Source organism: Microtus pennsylvanicus, chromosome 1 (assembly GCF_037038515.1).
Source record: "Microtus pennsylvanicus isolate mMicPen1 chromosome 1, mMicPen1.hap1, whole genome shotgun sequence".
In the NCBI taxonomy this organism is placed as follows: domain Eukaryota; kingdom Metazoa; phylum Chordata; class Mammalia; order Rodentia; family Cricetidae; genus Microtus; species Microtus pennsylvanicus.
Window position 1 is genome coordinate 107,126,316 of NC_134579.1, and position 20,503 is coordinate 107,146,818.

General features: G+C 45.4%; 1 pseudogene; it reads left to right on the forward strand.

The window, feature by feature from the left end:
- The first annotated feature begins 16,593 nt into the window (after positions 1-16,593).
- LOC142840714 (splicing factor Cactin pseudogene) lies at positions 16,594-18,933 on the forward strand (annotated as a pseudogene).
- The last annotated feature ends 1,570 nt before the right edge of the window (positions 18,934-20,503 follow it).

A 20,503-nucleotide genomic window follows, 5' to 3' on the forward strand; every position in this document is an offset into this window, starting at 1 on the left:
ATAGGTTTGGTATCAAAGTATTAAACTTTAAATCTTTTTTAAAACTTTTGTTTTAATATCAAGGTTGGAAAGATGGCTCTGCAGTTAAGAACACTGGCTGCTCTTTCTGGAGACTCAGATTGGATTCCCAGTGCTTATAAGGCAGTAGCAACCATCTATAATTCCAGTTCCAGGGAGATGTACTGCCCTCTTCTGGCCTCTGCAGGTACTGCACACATGTGGTGCACAGACATACATGCAGACAAAACTTCCATACACATAAATTTTAAGTTTTAGTATCAGCCAGGCGGTGGGGGTGCATGCCTTTAATTCCAACATCGGGAGGCAAAGGCAGGCAGTTCTCCGAGTTTGAGGCTAGCCTGGTCTACAGAGTGAGTTCCAGGACAGTCTCCAAAGCTACAGATGGAAACCCTGTCTCCAAAAAACAAAACAAAACTGAGACTGGAGTAGCTATTGAGAGTTATTTTAGGCAGGGGATCCTCTGTATCCTCTCCATGGTCTGACTTCAACAGTATTGTTACTTTTTATTTAGTACCTATTACCTAGCAAATATTGTAGTGGTTTGAATGAGAATGGCCCCCATAGGCCCATATGTTTGAATGCTTGTGCCCCAGTTAGAGGAAACATTTGGGAAGGACTAAGGGTATGGACTGTGTAGGTGTGGCCTGGATGGGGTGGGTGTGTCACTGGGGGAAGTTTGCGAATTTAAAAGTCCACGCCAGGCCCCAATATCGTCTCTCTCTGCCCACGCTGTGGATCGGGTTGTAAAGCTCTCAGCTACTGCCTCAGTGCCATGCCTGTCTGCTCCTGCCATGTGTTGTAATATGGAGCGGCGGCAGGGCTGCGTCCCCAAACACCCCAGCCGCCTGCCCTGCCCGGCTTCGGCTAGCTTATGCCCCAAATAATTACACGGACACTGTATTCTTTTAAACACTGCTCTGGCCCATTTCTAATAATCTATGTAGCGCCCCTAGGTGCGCTTACCGGGAAGATTCTAGCCTAAGTCCATCCTGGGTCGGAGCTGGGGCATGGTGTGCGTCTTCCCTGGAGCAGGTAGCATGGCGTCTCTCCTGCGTCTGCTCCGGAGAGCGGAGCTGTGGAGTCTGACCTCACTTCCTCTTCCTCCCGGCATTCTGTTCTGTTTACTCCACCCACCTAAGGGTGGGCCTATCCAATGGGCCTAGCAGTTTCTTTATTGCTTAACCAAGGAAATCAACAGATTGATATATGACACTCCCCCATCACTTCCCCTTTTTCTGTTTAAACAAAAAAGAAAGGCTTTAACTTTAACATAGTAAAATTACATATAACAAAACAGTTATCAAGTAAAAGTTACATCAGAAACATTTATACATATAACAAAATTGACCTTAAAATCCATACCAATGCAAATTATTCATACCTATATCATTTCCCCCTTTAAATGTAAAAGAACATTTATAAACTATATTTGGGAACATGGGCGCAGTTTTTTCTCTCCAAACTGCTTCCTGCTGAATGGGGGCGTCGTTAATCAGATTATTTAGGGTGTAACCTGTGTGCCAGGTTTATCTCAGTTGGCAGTTGAGCAAAGCAATTTTCTGAAGATGTTCACAGCAACCCTTCAGGAGGACGTGGTCCATCATACCAAATCGGAATAGAAGAAATCCATAGAGTCTCATCCTCTGTGAAAACAAAAGAAGAAACTCCTTTCCAAAGCATCATGTCCTTAAACCCAAATTCTGAAATCATAATACCCTTATATCCATTCTGGTTTAGCTTGGCAGCCCATGTAATGAAATATCTCTCTGTACTTAGCTCCTTCACAGTCAAAAATTTTAAAGAAAACACAATAATACAAAGAATCCAGACTCTCTGTGAATTTTTCATCTTTACGCGGCTTATTTTTATTTATATCTATAACTATCTGTACTCTGTCTCTTTAAAGACTTTACTTTTACTTTTTTCTTTTTAAACCATTAACTTTATTCTCTATATTCTTTTTCTTCTCTCTCCCAAGCCTACGTACATTCATCCAACAGTGTGACTCACTTAGTGGTCTGAATCTGTCCTATTGTGAATCTGCAATTTTTTACTATCCAGGAGCACTTTTGATTTAAACCTTTAAATCACTAGGCGCTTAAGAATCTAAGCTGTGACATTCCTACGTTAACTTTTTGCTTTTTGAGCCTATATCTTTGACCTGTAGACCAGGCTGTCTTTGAACTCTCAGAGATCCGCCTGTCTCTGCCTCCCAGGCATTGGGATTAAAGGTGTTTGCTACTACAACTTGAACTCACAGAGATCTGTTCGTCTCTGCCTTCTAGGCACTGGGATTAAAGGCGTGTGCTACCACACCTTGAAGTCATAGAGGTCTATCTCCCTTTGCCTCCCAAGTGCTGGGATTAAAGGTGTGTACTAGGACACAAAACAACTCTCTTCCTTTTTTGTTTTTTTTGCTTTAAGAACTTCAACTTTCAGCTTGCATATATTTTAACACACTTTAAACCATTCAGAAATTTTCTCTGTCTTTGACGCTCTCTTTACTGTATATCTCTCTTTTTCTGACCACAAGAGCCTTTAATTTACCAAGCAATATCAGTAGGACTAAAGGCGTGGCTTTGCCAGCTAGATCCAGTCCATTCCTTAGCTTTTCAGCCTCATGGCTGAGGTATTGGCTGCAAGGTCCCTGCCAGCCAGTGAGCTACAACAGACAACACTCAAGTCTTCTCTCGGTAGCCGGCCCTCCTGCCTCAAACAGTCAGAATTTTCCCTGGCAGGATGGCCCAGAAAGCCGGCATTTTTAAACGTGCAGCTTTTTTCCTGCTACGGCTGAAAACCGAAAAGCATGTGTTCAGCTTTTTGTCAACACCATTTAAGTGTTTCGTGGCAGGACCTCTTAATGAGCTGCAGGCTTTGCAGCTAAAGCTGAGTCAGGAAAATTTCAAAATGGAGGACGTACCATTTTGTGCTAGCTCTGGGGCCGCCAGGTAGGAGCGGCACTCAGCACTTTAATTCTGAGACTGAGCACACAGCACAGAAATTCTTTTCATCCAAGTAACATTCAAATCTGACACGCAGAGCACTGCGCAGTCTGAAAACATGTCCCTGTATGGCGGCAGGAATCTTCCATGCTCTTCCGCCTGCCTAAGCCTGATTCTGCCTTCTTCCCAGGAGCAGGCGGGGAGCTCTGAGTCATCGCATGGTCTCAGAGCACTCTCCTTCAGATCCCAAGCGGGAACACAAACATAGTCCAGAGTTTTCACTGGCGGCACAGCCCCAGGAAGCCACACTTTAAAATAACGCAGCTTTTTTTCTGCTGAATCAGGAAATCTCTCTACAGCACGCCACCAACAAACAGCAAAAATCTGTGTTAAACTCTCTCTCCCTTATTTTTAAGCCTTCTCAGGTTTTGTAAGTGGGTTTAGTTAGCCACACGTCTGGGCGTCATTTGTTGTAATATGGAGCGGCGGCAGGGCTGCGTCCCCAAACACCCCAGCCGCCTGCCCTGCCCGGCTTCGGCTAGCTTATGCCCCAAATAATTACACGGACACTGTATTCTTTTAAACACTGCTCTGGCCCATTTCTAATAATCTATGTAGCGCCCCTAGGTGCGCTTACCGGGAAGATTCTAGCCTAAGTCCATCCTGGGTCGGAGCTGGGGCATGGTGTGCGTCTTCCCTGGAGCAGGTAGCATGGCGTCTCTCCTGCGTCTGCTCCGGAGAGCGGAGCTGTGGAGTCTGACCTCACTTCCTCTTCCTCCCGGCATTCTGTTCTGTTTACTCCACCCACCTAAGGGTGGGCCTATCCAATGGGCCTAGCAGTTTCTTTATTGCTTAACCAAGGAAATCAACAGATTGATATATGACACTCCCCCATCAGCCATGGTCATGGACTAACCCTCAGAAACGGTAAGCAAACCCCAGTTAAATGCTTTCTTTTGTGTTTCCCCAGTGGTGTGTCTTCATAGCAATAGAACAGGTACCTAAGACAAATACAGAAAACAGAAAAGCAGCTCAAAGAAATGTAATGAGATGGCATCACCTGTTCTTTCTCTGTAGCCTGTGTTTGTCACTGTGACTGGAAATGAAAAACAAAAGCAAGGATCCTCAGGGTGCAAGGAAGTCAGGAGTGGGCCACTGGAACCAGATTACAAACATAAAGCAAAAGGAGTCTTAAGGGGAGAGAAGTTGGGGATTGTGCTGCACACCTTTAATTCCAGCAATCAGGAGGCAGAATGGCAGCTCTCTTTCTAAAGTCAAAGCCAACCTGGTCTAGAGTGAGTTCCAGGATAGTCAGGTCTGTAACATGAGAAACCCTGCCTCGAAAAAACAAAACAAAAGTGGGGAGGGAGAGGAAGGAACTAGTTTGGAGACTGTGAGCTGAAGGAACAAACATTAGGACCCAGCCAAACCAAGCATGGTAGCTCATGGGAGACTCTCTGCGGTTCCAGAGTGTCTCCAGGGCTGTGTTTTTATTAAGGGCAACTACATACAAAGACACTATAATCCTTAAGCCATGTTTATAAGGAAATCAAATGTTCTACTTGATTAATATCAGGGAGAACAAAGACGAGGAAGTACAGGAAGAAAAACATATGGGAACAGAACACGCTGTCCATCTTAGGGAACAGATCGTCGAGTTGGTAATATCTGTTATAAAGATCATTTCCTTCTGTCCTTAGAATGTCAAACGTCAGAGCACTCTCAAACACTGGGTGAGTTTCCTTCACAGATGAGGCTATAAAACGCATAAACAGAAAAACCTTGAGATACCGCACAGAGGTGGATCAGTGCGTTCGAGGCCAGCCTGGTATATAGAGTGGGTTCCAGGACAGAGACAGTTACACAAAGAAACCCTGTCTCAAAAAGCAAAAACAAAAGCAAAAAAATCTAGCATTTTCTAGCTTTCTTGAGCTGAAAAGCCTGTCGTACAACTGTTTCCCTCTGTCCTGAGCGTGCCAAGGAGCAAGGTGCTGCTTTCAGATGGAGAATGTGTTTCTTTCTCATTAGGTTCAACTCCCTCTAGGGTGGTTCTTTGCACTCCGAGCTCAAATGCTTTGCCTTGTCCATCTCTGACTGACCCCCTCTCAGGTTGGGGTCCTATGTTAAGTGCCTTTTTAAAATAATTTTTAACAATTTATTTAACTTCATTTTTATGTGCATTGATGTGAAGGTGTCAGATCTTGTGGAACTGCATTTTCAGACAGTAGTGAGCTGCCGTATGGGTGCTGGGAATTGAACCCAGGTCTTCTGGAAGAGCAGTCAGTGGTCTTAACCGCTGAGCCATCTCTCCAGCTCCTGTTAAGTGCTTTTAAGAAACAGGCATATCGGGGACTGGAGAGATGGCTCAGTGGTTAAGAGCTCTGGCTGCTCTTCCAAAGGTCCTGAGTTCAATTCCCAGCAACCACATGGTGGATGCCCTCTTCTGGCCTGCAGGGATACATGTGGGCAGAGCTCTGTATACATAATAAATTAAAAAAAAAAAGAAACAGGCATGTCGGTACAGTCCTAGTCCTCCAGTTAGCACGGCCAGAAGCAAGCCTGTATGAAATCACCAGGGACAGCCATGGAGCTTTGGATCCAGACCCTGTCCTCACTTCAAGCCAGAGACACCTCCACCCTTATCCAACCTCCAGAAAATCCCAGCCCCATAGTGCAGTGGCCATTATGCATTTCATAACTGGATCTATACACAGACTTTCCTTGGATACCGTGGTGTTTTCTACTTTGTGAATCCTATCCTAGGATCATTGCCAATACCAATTCAAAAGAGTGTCGATCACCTGAGCCCCTGTGTGCCAATGCAACAGAGCCATGGGACACATCTCCCCTCAGGGAGAGAGGGTCTGAGCACTCCCCTAGATGGACTTGAAATCTAAGATAAGCCATCAACTTGTTGGGGAAATAATCTCAGTGTCACACAAAGAAAAATACAAAGTGACAATGACCCAGCAAAGGAAATTTCCTTTTGTATAAAGAGTACATTTCAGGACCCTAAAACAGGCCAGCAAGCACACCAGGGCAGGAAGTTCACTTGATAAAGATTTTTTAAAATATTTATTTATTAAAGATTTCTGCCTCCTCCCCGCCACCGCCTCCCATTTCCCTCCCCCTCCCCCGATAAGTCCCCCTCCCTCATCAGCCCAAAGAGCAATCAGGGTTCCCTGCCCTGTGGGAAGTCCAAGGACCACCCACCTCCATCCAGGTCTAGTAAGGTGAGCATCCCAACTTCCTAGGCTCCCACAAAGCCAGTACATGCAGTAGGATCAAAAACCCATTGCCATTGTTCCTGAGTTCTCAGTAGTCCTCATTGTCCACTATGTTCAGCAAGTCCGGATTTATCCCATGCTTTTTCAGACCCAGGCCAGCTGGCCTTGGTGAGTTCCCGATAGAACATCCCCATTGTCTCAGTGTGTGGGTGCACCCCTCGCGGTCCTGAGTTCCTTGCTCATGCTCTCTCTCCTTCTGCTCCTGATTTGGACCTTGAGATTTCAGTCCAGTGCTCCAATGTGGGTCTCTGTCTCTGTCTCCTTTCATTGCCTGGTGAAGGTTAATATTCAAGAGGGTGCCTATATGTTTTTCTTTGGGTTCACCTTCTTATTTAGCTTCTCTAGGATTGCGAATTATAGGCTCAATGTCCTTTATTTATGGCTAGAAACCAAATATGAGTGAGTACATCCCATGTTCCTCTTTTTGGGTCTGGCTTACCTCACTCAGGATAGTGTTTTCTATTTCCGTCCATTTGTATGCAAAATTCAAGAAGTCTTTGTTTTTTACTGCTGAGTAGTACTCTAATATGTATATATTCCACACTTTCTTCATCCATTCTTCCATTGAAGGGCATCTAGGTTGTTTCCAGGTTCTGGCTCTTACAACAATGCTGCTATGAACATAGTTGAGCATATACTTTTGTTGTATGATAGGGCCTCTCTTGGGTATATTCCCAAGAGTGGTATTGCTGGGTCCAAGGGTAGGTTGATCCCGAATTTCCTGAGAAACTGCCACTACAAGTTTGCATTCCCACCAGCAGTGGGTGAGTGTACCCCTTTCTCCACAACCTCTCCAGCAAAGGCTATCATTGGTGTTTTTTATTTTAGCCATTCTGACAGGTGTAAGATGGTATCTTAAAGTTGTCTTGATTTGCATTTCCCTGATCGCTAAGGAAGTTGAGCATGACTTTAAGTGTCTTTTGGCCATTTGAACTTCTTCTGTTGAGAATTCTCTGTTCAGCTCAGTGCCCAATTTTATAATTGTGTTGATTAGCCTTTTACGGTTTAGTTTCTTGAGTTCTTTATATATTTTGGAGATCAGACCTTTGTCAGTTGCGGGGTTGGTGAAGATCTTCTCCCAGTCAGTGGGTTGCCTTTTTGTCTTAGTGACAGTGTCCTTTGCTTTACAGAAGCTTCTCAGTCTCAGGAGGTCCCATTTATTCAATGAGGCCCTTAATGTCTGTGCTGCTGGGGTTATACATAGGAAGTGGTCTCCTGTGCCCATGTGTTGTAGAGTACTTCCCACTTTCTCTTCTATCAGGTTCAGTGTGTTCGGATTGATATTGAGGTCTTTAATCCATTTGGACTTGAGTTTTGTGCGTGGTGATAGATATGGATCTATTTTCATTTTTCTACAGATTGACATCCAGTTTTGCCAGCACAATTTGTTGAAGGTGCTCTCTTTTTTCCATTGTATACTTTTAGCTCCTTTATCGAAAATCAGGTGTTCATAGGTTTGTGGATTGAAGTCAGGGTCTTCTATTCGATTCACTTGATAAAGATTTGATCTGAAGAAGAGACACCTCTTAATTAGAAGAGATGATAGTTCATCAAACAGCATGGCCATTTAATCTGTACTAACTTATAAAGCTAACTTATAGCTTTTCATTTGATCAGTTATAACTTGCCAAAAGAGAATCTCCTCGAAATTAGTGTTGGGGAAGGGTTTTGTTTCTGTATTTTCAGGAGAATAAAGGCTTTCAGCTAAGGAATCTAAACACCACCAGACAAATGAGACATCTGAAGAAAACGGGCAAATCATCCAGAAAAAGTGTCTCAAAAAAAAAGAGTAAACTGGCCTATTAGTATATCACATTTCCAACAGGATAAAATTTCATAAATCTTCCCAAATGTTTGTTTCTGCTGCTGTCTACAGACATATATGCAAATGGTCTTGTTGTCACCGCCATCCCAGTCCAATTAAAGATTAAAGCTGGCTTTGGAGCTGGAGTATGGCTCTCTCCTTCTCTAAACCCAAGCATGCTTATTAAGTGAAATCTAAAACCTCTGTGTCATGTCAGAAAAACCACCTGATATGGGACGGAAGAAAAACAAAAAATTAAAAACTATTTCATTGCTACTAATCCATAATCCTTTGTTTATATACTGATTATTTAGCAGCTTTTTTAAGGTAAGATTTATATATTTATAATTTATATTTTTTATATTTTTAATATTATATATTTATATATTTAAATATATTTATATTTTATATATTTTTAATTTTTGTCGTGATATTAATAGTCATATAGAGTACTAACTAATTTTAGAAAAAGGTTTCATCTCCCTCCCTGTACATGATTTCAGGTTCGAGTCTCTCTCAGTTTTCTGCAGCAAACCATGAACACACCTCACGGCGATCTTGGAAGTCTCCAAAAGGAGGATGGGGCCCCCAATGACAATCCCTCCAAGACTAAGATAACACCACTAAGCTGAAAAACACAACCTAAAGATTGACTTTGGACTACAAACTGCTCAGAACAATCTCGAGGTGGCTAGCTGAGATGATCCAGCCTAACAGACTACTCTAGCCAGGACCCGAGACAAGCCCTACAGTTTTACATTACATAGAGACTGGACTACAAATGATACAGCTACCTCTCCCAGGACTTGTAAATTAACCCCAATTTTTCTTTTCAGAATCTCCTAAATGTGCTGTCACCCTCAGGCAATAGGAAGTAATTTTAAGAATATGATGCCACATTCCAAAGAGGTGGGGTGGGTGATTTTTGGTCATTCAATGAGTTATTGATATTTGTCACTGTTTAGGGGGACTGGTTACAAGTTGTTATTGGTAATGGTCAGGAAAAAAGATAAACAAAGGTAATTAGATTCAAGGTTCTTGTTTTGAGAAGAAAAAAGTGAGGATATATATATGATAAGATAAAAAGGTAGATTATCAAATCTACTTTTAAAAGCAACTACTAGCTTTAAAATATTTACATTGGATTGGATTTTTGTATATTGTATACAAATTTTGTATATTAATGATGTGGGAGTGATTACTTTCTAATCTGCTGCTTTCATTGGTTAATAAAGAAACTGCCTAAGCCCATTTGATAGGCCAACCCTTAGGTGGGTGGAGTAAACAGAATAGAATGCTGGGAGAAAGAAGCTGAGTCAAGGAGTCGCCATGATTCTCCCACTCCAGACAGACGCAGATTAAGATCTTCCCTGGTAAGCCACCTAGTGGGCTACACAGATTATTAAAAATGGGTTAGATCAATATGTAAGAGCTAGCCAATAAGAGGCTGGAACTAATGGGCCAGGCAGTGTTTAAAAGAATACAGTTTCCGTGTAATTATTTCAGGGCATAAGCTAGCCATGCGGGCGGCCGGGTGCCGGGGACGCAGCCTCGCCGCTCCTACTACAACATATTAATACACATTTGAGATTAATTTTGTTAGGACATTTCCACTCTTTTTCAAGGTATTTTACCTATACAACTCATTTACCAATGTAATGCAAATTTATGGTCCTTGAAAATTATTATTACCAACTGTTTAGGATAATAAGGAAATACAGGATAGTAGTTAATCACCTGTTTTAAACAAACTTGTAGTCACATTAGGTATGTTTTCTTGATCAAATAAAGATATATTTTAGATAGACAGGTCATCTTCAAACACCTCAAAGATCTACAGAATATAGCATTTAAGATGTTTTTATAGCATAGGTTATTTTTTCTTTTTTTTTATGACAATGAGGCATGTCTGCTCCCAGCAGCACCAACCTACTTCAGAGAAGATGATGGGCACTGAAGAAATGCCACAGGGAGTTTACTTTCTTCATGGCAAAATTAAGCCACTGGGCAACAAAATGCCCTTTCCTCAACTCATGACAATATGTTGTCCTAATGGGACAAGAAGGACACAGAAGACAGTGACTGCCAAACCTTGCCGAGACAAGGCAGGTACAGTCCTTCAAAAACTCTGCCTCATAGAAAAGTCTGTCAGATATTCTAGGCCTGTAGGCCAAAGATGGATGCCCTAACATTGCAGAGGAACATTGGGTGACTGTCCAGACAGCCATCTGTTTCTGTCATTTCTCACATTTTTTTTGAAGACCCTTGCTTACACTTCATGCTTACTTAGTTAATATTATTTCTTCATTGGGTCTCCGAGGTAGTTAAAGACTAGAAAGTTATATTTTTCACTGTTTACAAGACTCAGAAAAGAAATATAAAGTATATAAGATTGAGAGATATCAAAAGATAGTTTTAAATAGTAGTGCAAGTTATGAAAGAAAGTAAATTAGGCACAAGACTTTGGACTTGCCAAGAGAGAATGGATATGGAGTATTTTCTCTGAATTTGTCGAAGGCAAATGGACTAGACATTGTTGATGTATTTACTGCCTGTATATATTGCATATGGTATTGTACTTAGTATATAAAGTTTTTCTTATATTAGTTATAGCCTTTTTTATTTTAGACAACAAGGGGAAGTGTAGTGATATTTCATTTGTATCTTAATAAATAAAGCTTGCCTGAAGGTCAGAGAGTAAAACAGCCACACTGGTCAGCCTCACAGACCAGGCAGTCTAGTGACACATACCTTTAATCCCACTAGCCACACTAGTTGCTATAAAAAAAAAACAGGTGGTAGTGGTAATGCCTTTAATCCCAGCACTAGAGGAAGATAAAAAGGAGGAGACAGGTCTCAGGCTCAGTTTCATTCTGAGAATTCCTGGAGGCAGAATGGCCATTTTGGTCTGAGGTAAAGGTAAGAGCCAATGGCTGGCTGCTCTGCATTTCTGACCTTCAGGTTTAATCCTAATATCTGTGTCTGCTTTTTATCATTCATGCTATATTCTGTTATGTTATAGCATGGTGTAAATAGATTTGGGGCACCATTTGTTGTCTGAGGTTTTCTGGGGTTTCTATCCTGCCCGGTTCCCACAGTTGTTAAGTCCCAAAGAAATCACACAGAGGTCTACATTAGTTACAAACCGATTGGCCCATTAGCTCAGGCCTCTTATTAACTCTTATAACTTATATAGCCCATTATTAGCCCATTGAGCTGTCTGACTTATTAGGCTAGCTAGGGTCAAAGATACAAAACAGCCTGATTGTTGCTAGGTCTGGTTAATACCAAACGCAATGATTAATTCCTTATACCCACTTTTGCTCTCAATCTCCTGATATAAAAAAACTATCGATGAGTGGGTATGTTTAGCAAGCTAACAAACTTTTGACAGGAAAAAAAACAAAACAAAACAAAAAAACCAACTAACAATTCCCCATTATACATTTTTTTTTCTTTAAACCTGGCCAGCATATGCAGTTTTTAAAGTTGCATAAACAAAAATAATAGTATTATGATAAGTTACTGGAATCATTTGGTGAGACTGTTTTATTGAGCCTCTGGAAAAGGGCCCTAAGACAAGAAATTTTTTTTTTTTTTGGTTTTTCGAGACAGGGTTTCTCTGTGGCTTTGGAGCCTGTCCTGGAACTAGCTCTGTAGACCAGGCTGGTCTCGAACTCACAGAGATCCGCCTGCCTCTGCCTCCCGAGTGCTGGGATTAAAGGCGTGCGCCACCACCGCCCGGCCCGACAAGAAATTTTTCATTATTCTCTCTCTCTGTTTTTATTTGGTTGGATGGTTGGTTCCCCCGCCCCAAAGCTCTTGTCAATTGGCCAGACCCAGCTGGAATGTTGGGTCCCCACCCAGGCAGGAGATTCTGTTCCTTAGAGAAGAAAGAGTTTTCTCTTAACAAGCCTTACCTGCCTACTACTTTAACATCTCCTCCTCTAAGGAACTAAACTACTGTAACTGACCTCTGAGCCAAGCAACTGCCATCTTTGAGCAGGCTGTGTGCCTCCCCCTTGCTAAACAGAACCTCAGATGGTTTGATGAGAGTTTACACCCCGCCCCTAAGTATCCAACTCCTCTCTACTATCTGGAAACCTTGCACGGCCTGGAGGAAGACACACACACGTGCACACATACTCATACACCATTGCACATATGCACAAAACACACACACAAACACACACACAAGCAAAGAACAGAGGGCACAGCCTCCAGCTCAGCTGCGACTTGACCTGACACACACACATACATACACACATTAGAGGGCACGGCTGCCAGCTCAGCTGAGACTTGGCCTGACTTGCAGCAAACAGGGAAGGAAGAATGGATAGACACACGTGTCCTGAAAAGCTGGAGTCTGGTGGGCCAAGGCCACTCTGTGAAATGGCATCACGTACAGAAACAACCCAGAACCTCACAGAACAGCAGGAAGCAGGAGCTAATCTCCTGTCTGTAGTTGACCAGCCGCAGGCTGTAACGTCTGGGAGAAGGAGGCTGCAATTTCCACGTGTACTTTGCACGCACTAATCAGTCCTTCCTAAGTATTCGCGTTTGCACACATGGTCCACATTCACACTCCAGAGGAAGGCCTTGATGTCCCTCTGAGCCTCACCCCACAGAAGACTGCCAAGCCCCGTTGGCCTGAGGCACTGGTCCTTGATTTGACAGTGAACACCTGCGCATTTCCTCAGGACCTCGTCTGCTATTTACACAGCCACATGGGGCTTCCTCAGTTCCCCACAAGAGGGGCTGGGTTGTTGGGTTGGCAGGGGGGGAGGGGCTTCATCTATGTGGGTATGGGAGCCCTTCTTCCTACCGGGTAAGGCTTTTCAAATGTGGCTCATAAGGAAGGAGGCCCACACCCCAGTAAGTAAACCCTCACAGATGCTGTGTAAGGAAGTCTGATAAATACTGAACTTGGATTGACCTGTGCCTTGGTTTCTCAGGGACCTTAGAGGTAGACAGAGCTAACCTCTCCTCCCAAGAAGAAATGTTAGCAACATAAACCCTAGAAACATTTAAGAACCAGATCAGAGGGACTGGAGAGATGGCTTGGCAGGTCAGCACACCGATTGGTCTTCTAGAGGACTCGGGTTCAATTCCCAGCACTCACATAGCATCTTACACACTGCCTGTAACTCTACCTCCAGGGGATCTGACAGCCTCACCTGGACACACATGCAAGCAAACCATCAATGCACATGAAGTAAAAATAAACCATCAAATAATAAAAAAAGAATCAGATCGGAGTTCAGACACCCCAAACACTTTTGGCATCTCTGGGCCCTTGGTAAGGATGCAGATGCCCATGGCATCTGGCTTTCACTCAAGAGAAAAACTGGTTGCTTTTTTTTTTTTTTTTTTTTTTTTTTTTTTTTGCTTTTTCGAGACAGGGTTTCTCTATGGTTTTGGATCCTGTCCTGGAACTAGCTCTTGTAGACCAGGCTGGTCTCGAACTCACAGAGATCCGCCTGCCTCTGCCTCCCAAGTGCTGGGATTAAAGGCGTGCGCCCACCACCGCCCGGCCTGGTTGCTTTTCTTTGGGATATTTTTGTGCTAAACTGCCTACTCCAATCTTACCTCCTGCCTTCTTCTCCCCTCCCTTTCTGAACAGGTAACCTTACCTGCTATTATGGAGTTGGTGTACTGATGTAGCACAGAGAAACCCTGTCTTGAATAAAAAAACAAAATAAAATGTTTTTCTCTATTTATTTAAATGTGTGTGTGCACATGCACAATGTCCGTGCAGGAGGCTAGAAGAGGGTGTCAGACGCGTGGAACTGAGATTACCAACTACTGAATGAAACCCAGGTCCTCGGAAAGAGCCCCCAGTGTTGTCAGACCCTTAGGTCACCCCGACTTGACGTTCTGATTGGACGAAATGATAGGTTGATTTGTTAGGAAACAAAGTTCGGCCCCATTCCTACCCCGTCCTTTGGGATCATGGGACGGCTTCTAAAAAGCGTCTTATTTCCATGCATGTTTGGGCTGTGGCTCACATATGGAGGTCAAAGGACACTTGCCTTCCACCATATGCATGAACTCAGGTCGTCAGGCTCGCAGTGAGCACTTATAAGCCACTGCCACCATGTCACCTGTCCTCATGGGTGGTTAATAAAGCCAGCAGTTCTCAACCTTCCCAAGATTGTTGGGAACCACTTTAACGTGGTTCCTCATGTTGTGGCGACCCCACACCCAGAAAACAGAAAGTGAGAGTAACCCAGCAAAACCAATTTACTTTTGTCTAAAGGGTACATCCCTGGACCCCAAAACAGGCCAGCAAGCACACCAGGGCAGGACGTTCACTTCCTTCTGATTCTACATGAGACCGCAGACCCTGAAAGGACTTTTGCTTTGCTGTGCCTTTACAAGCTTGCTGTGGCTCTGTCTCTCTCTCTGGTATCTATCATGGTGTGCGTAGATGTGGGGAGATCTCCACCGCCTGTAATACCGTGTGTTTATCTCGTGGAAACATCGCCTTCTACTGGACATTTTTACCTGTGGGTTGTTAAGAAGGTGGATGACCTCTCCCTAAGCGGTACTGTCTACTTTGATAAGAATAATAATGAGAACTTTGATGAATACAATAAAATAAAGTAAAAATAAATGCAAGGGTATGTTTCCCAGCTAAGGCCTATGAGTTCCACATTGGGAGCTGCTCGGGTTAATGTTTAAATGGAAAGCACCTGAATCCACGAGCCAGGATGGCTCAAATTCTCTTCCTGCTGGAAAGAGGCAGTCATGTGGCACTAAGACAAAGCTTCCAGATAACGTCAGGTTAGACCAGAGGCCTTGCTAATAATTTTCAGAGAAATAGCCCCAGAAAACTAGCTAAGGTTTACAAGGACGCACAGCTGAGCTGTCTGACTTACTAGGCTAGAGTCGAGGATACAAAATGGCCTGATTGTGGATAGCTCCCTTGCTAGGTCTGGTTAATAAGCTAAGGCGATGATTAATTCCTCATTCCCATTTTTGCCCTCAATCTCCTGATATAAAAAACTATTTTTTTAAAAAAAATTATTTATTTATGTATGTATGTATGTATTTATTATGTATACAATATTCTGTCTGTGTGTATATCTGCAGGCCAGAAGAGGAAACCAGACCTCATTACAGATGGTTGTGAGCCACCATGTGGCTGCCGGGAATTGAACTCAGGACCTTTAGGAAGAGCAGGCAATGCTCATAACCACTGAGCCATCTCTCCAGCCCTATAAAAAACTATTGATGAGTCCCTAAAGTTTTAAAGTAGAGCTGACTGGGGCTGCAGAGATGGCTCAGTGGTTAAGAGCACTGCCTGCTCTTCTAAAGGTCCTGAGTTCAATTCCCAGCAACCACATGGTGGCTCACAACCATTCTGTAATGAAGATCTGGTGCCCTCTTCTGGCCCAAAGGCATGCTTGCAGACAGAATACTGTATACACAATAAATACATCTAAAAAAAAAAAGTAGAGCTGACTGATCTTTTCACACATAAAAGTTTAGGTTTGTAATTCCCTTAAGACTCTCCATAAGATTACATTGCAAGATAAGTAATAAAGTAATTGGCCCTTTCTTTATGACTTCGAAGTGCTGCCTGCCACTGAAAGACCAGACCAGAACACCTTGCTTGCCATGCGCTTAATCTGTGCCAAATTGCTTGGCTATGAATGTATGTGGGTTCTTGATGTAGTGATATTTTGTTTGTAATCTAACAAATAAAACTTGCCTGAATGCCGGGCAGTGGTGGCACAGGCCTTTAATTCAAGCACTTGGGAGGCAGAGGCAGGCAGATCTTTGTGAGTTCAAGACCAGCCTGGTCTACAAGAGCTAGTTCCAGGACAGGCTCCAAAGCTACAGAGAAACCCTGTCTAAGAAAACAAGAAAAAGCAAAACAAACAAACAAAAAAACCAAACAACTTGCCTGAAGATCAGTGTGCAGAGCCAAGCCACTAGTTAGTCACAGAAGCAGTGGTGGCACACGCCTTTAATTCCAGACTGGCAGACAGATCTTTGTGAGTTCAAGGTCACCCAGGGTTACTTGAGAGTAAATCCGGCCACAAGAAAAACAGAAGTCACAACCTTTGATCCCTGCATTTAGGTTAACACACCTTTAATCCTAGGACTCAGGAGGAGGCAGAGGCAGGCAGATCTCTCTGAGTTCAAGGCCACGCCTTTGATCCCAGGATTTGGGATGACACACCTTCAATCCCAGCACTAGAGAGGACTCTATATAAGGCTGTGGTTCGGCACAGTCTCCCTGCAGTCCCGGGTTTGGTGGAGACCCTTGCAGTCTGCAGTGACACAGCATAGCTAGCCCCTTTGTCTGAGCCTTGGTAGCGTTAAGAACTCTCTAGTGATTTGGCTGCTTTGTTTTTCTGATCTTCCACTTGAACTCCAATAACTGTATAACTGTATGTGTTTTTTTATTAATTGTGCTACCTCGGGGTCTATAAACTTGCGGGGGGGGGAGTATAGGATAGAAAGAACAAAGAAAGAAGCTAGAAAGAACACAAAAGAGTAGAGAATAAAGAAGGTAGCCATCTGCTAAATGGGTAGCAACACTCGCTCACGCTCAAGGTCCACAGAGAGCAGGGGTCGGAGACAGCGAAGGCAGAACCAGAGCCACAGCCAGAGCCATGGACAGAGCAGGCAGTGGCATCAGGAGTACGAGGGGAGGCATAAAGACAGGCGGCACAGCCGGGGGCGCAGGTCAGATTTAGAGGGAGACCTGCTGCAAAGGTCTGGGAGGCGAAGCAGGAGCCCTCGACCACCCCGGTGGCACTCACAGGACCAGTCCTCAGAGTCTGACTCCGGTGAGGAGCGGGCACGCAGTTCCTGGGCCCCGCAGAGTGGCAGGCGCTCAAGGTCCCCAGGGTCATGGGCATCTAGTTCTGAATCCCCTAGAAGCTCTCCGAGCCCTGGGGCAGCTGACCTGGCCCGGAGCCAGCCAGGGAACCTGCAGCAGCGGCTGCGGCCCCGTGAGAAACAGAGGCAGCAAGAAGAGCTGCTCAAGGCCTTTGAGACGCCAGAGGAGAAGCGTGCAAGGCGACTAGCCAAGAAGGAAGCTAAGGAGAGCAAGAAGAGAGAGAGGATGGGCTGGGGTGAGGACTATGTGGGCTACACCAACGCAGACAACCCCTTTGGAGACAGCAATCTACTGGGCACCTTCACCTGGCACAAGGCACTGGAGAAGAAGGGCATCAGCCACCTGGACGAGAAAGAGCTGAAGGAACGCAACAAGAGGATCCAGGAGAGCAACCGGATGGAGCTCCAAAAGGTCAAACAGCGGCGGCTGGAGCGCGAGCATGCGAAGGCCATGCTGGAGCAGGAGCTGGAGCTGCTGCAGAGGGAGAAAGATGCCGAGCACTTCAAGACCTGGGAGGAGCAGGAGGACAACTTCCACCTGCAGCAGGCCAAGCTGCGTTCCAAGATCCGCATCCGAGCCGGGCGGGCTAAGCCCATCGACCTGCTGGCCCAGTACATCAGTACAGAGGACGACGACGACCTGGCTGTGGAGGTGCATGAGCCCTACACCTTCCTCAATGGCCTCACGGTGGCGGACATGGAAGACCTGCTGGAGGACATCCGGGTGTACATGGACCTGGAGCAGGGTAAGAACGTGGACTTCTGGCGGGACATGACAAGCATCACGGAGGATGGGATCTCCAAGCTCAGCAAGCTGGAGGCCTCAGGCAAGGGCCCAGGGGAGCGCCGCGAGGGTATCAATGCCTCGGTCAGCTCCGATGTGCAGTTGGTGTTCAAGGGGAAGACATACAACCAGCTGCAGGTCATCTTCCAGGGCATCCAGGGCAAGATCCGTGCAGGTGGTCCCAACCTGGACATGGCCTACTGGGAGAGCCTGCTGCAGCAGCTGCGTGTGCGCATGGCCAGGGCCAGGCTCCGTGAGCGCCACCAGGACGTTCTGAGGCAAAAGATGTTCAAGCTGAAACAGGAGCAGGGGGTGGAAAGCAAGACACTGTGCTCCATCCTCAAGTCCGAACCCAAGGCCATCCACGGGCCTGGACCCTCGGCGGACCCCGCAGAAGCCAAGGGGGCTCCGGTACCTGGGAATGGGGAAGCGAAGAAGGACATGGAGGGCGAGGCGGTGCTGATGGAGGAGGACCCGATCCAGGAGAGCCTGGCAGACTTCTACGATGCTGGCCTCTACAGCCCGCGGCTGCTAATGGTACACGAGCTGCCGCTGGACGCACACGTGCTGGAGCCGCAGGAGGACCTGCAACGCCTGCAGCATTCGCGCCAGCAGCTCCAGGCCACAGGCGACAAGAGCGACAGTGCCGAGGACATCCTGTTCTTGCAGCGCGCGCGCGAGGGCATGGGGCAGGACGAGGCGCAGTTCAGCGTGGAGATGCCGCTGGGCGAGCGCGCCTACCTGTGGGCAGACAAGTACCGGCCGCGCAAGCCACGCTTCTTCAACCGCGTGCACACAGGCTTCGAGTGGAACAAGTACAACCAGACGCACTACGACTTCGACAACCCTCCACCCAAAATCGTGCAGGGCTACAAGTTCAACATCTTCTACCCCGACCTCATCTGCAAGCAAGCCACGCCGGAGTACTTCCTGGAGGCCTGTGCGGACAACAGCGACTTCGCCATCCTGCGCTTCCATGCTGGGCCGCCCTACGAGGACATGGCCTTCAAGATCGTCAGTGGCGAGTGGGACTACTCGCAGGGCCATGGCTTCCGCTGCCAGTTCGCCAATGGCATCTTCCAGCTGTGGTTCCACTTCAAGCGCTACCGCTACCGCCGGTGACACCCGAGGGGCAGGGCTGGCCCAGGACAGGTCCATGGGTAGGGAGCAGGATGGGAGCCTGCCTCAGCATCCTCTGGGCGCCAGTCCCAGGCACTATGCCTGCGACAGCCCCCTGGGATCACAGTCCACCTGGAAAGGATTTTAATTGTTTCTCTGAAAGAACTGCTTCAGGTGGGAAAGATATCTTGTTCTCGTTTCCACGGACTTGTTCTACCTGTGGGACTCCTTTGGATTCCTCTCAAAGCCCTGTGCTACTGGAGGCTGCTCCCTACCCTCAGACAGCAGTGGGTCAACGTGTAGGATGGTGATGTTTCCATGGAAAGATGGAAAACACACAGAGAATCTGGATAGTCTATTTTTATTGTGTTGCCTTTGAATTATTAAGATGGCTGAGGGAGGAGCAACAGCTGCTAAATGATATTTGGTTTATAAATGCTACTCAACCCAATCTATATATTTTGAAAATGCCTTGACTTCAGAATTTAAGTAAAAGATATGTCAAATAGAAGTTGACTTACTGCTTTCTGCTGGGTAGGGAGCAGCCTCTAGTAGCACAGGCTTTGAAAGGAATCCAAACGAGTCTGCTAAGTTAAACTTTTCTATCTGAGGAGGTTTTAGGAAAGGAAACAATCAAAAACTCTCTTGATAGCTTCCCTCTTTTTTTTCCCCCTAGAATAAGCTTCCTATTAAACGTATCAAAACCACATGTGGTCCTGCAGGTAGAAGTCGTCTGTGGAAATAAGAACAAGAACTGTTACTGCGGCGAGAAAGCCTGTGGTCCTGCTTTCCCCGCCCCCACAAAGAGGAGTGTCTGATCTGTGGGACCTGCCATTCTGCACTGAAGGACGCTGAGCTGCTTCCAGACATTGGGGACCCACATGTGACAGAGGTCCTGCTACAATGACCGCGATGACTGTAGTTTTCTGCAGTCTGAATCCTGTTGGCATTGGAGGAGGACTAGAAATGCAGGCTGAACATTTGACTGTTTTAATCTTTGGGACACAGAACTCATTGTGATTATTGGAACTGAGAACTAAGACCTAAACTTTCCCCTCAGGGGGAGAAATGCTCTAAATAAGGAGTGACTGAAGCACTTAAAAAGGGGCAGCCTAAGGGTATAATGGCTGCTCAGAGACCGGAACTGGTATTTGATAGCAGCAATGCCATTGGACTCTCACCCATCAGAAAAAACTTTTCTTGCCTTTTAATTAGAATGGATTTCAGAAAGCCGTGATATGTTAAATTGTGGATTTATTGTTAATTCCCATTTTAGAATTATGGTATTGACCTGGTAATGTTTGGAACTGCTTATAAGATGTTGAGAATAGTTTGACATGCCCTGTAAATGTTTGGATTGAATGTATGTGTTAAGAGTTCTAAATTTTGATACAGTATAAAATTGTTAAGAGGTGCTCTAGACCAGCTGAAGAAACACTTTAAACTCAGGCGACCTCCTCTCCTTTAAATAGGAGACTATAGTCTTTAGGAGCATGACTGACTATCTTTAAAACATGATCTCTCCAGGCAAGAAAGTACAGCTGTGAGGCACAGAGCCCAAAGGTATCTCTCTCCCTCAATCTCTTTTGTTCACAGAGGTCGGCAGTCCGAGACGGGTTTGAAGCTTCTTCTCCCCAGATACCCAAGATAGGAACTCACATAATTAGAATGCCTGTTCCAAAAGTGGGTA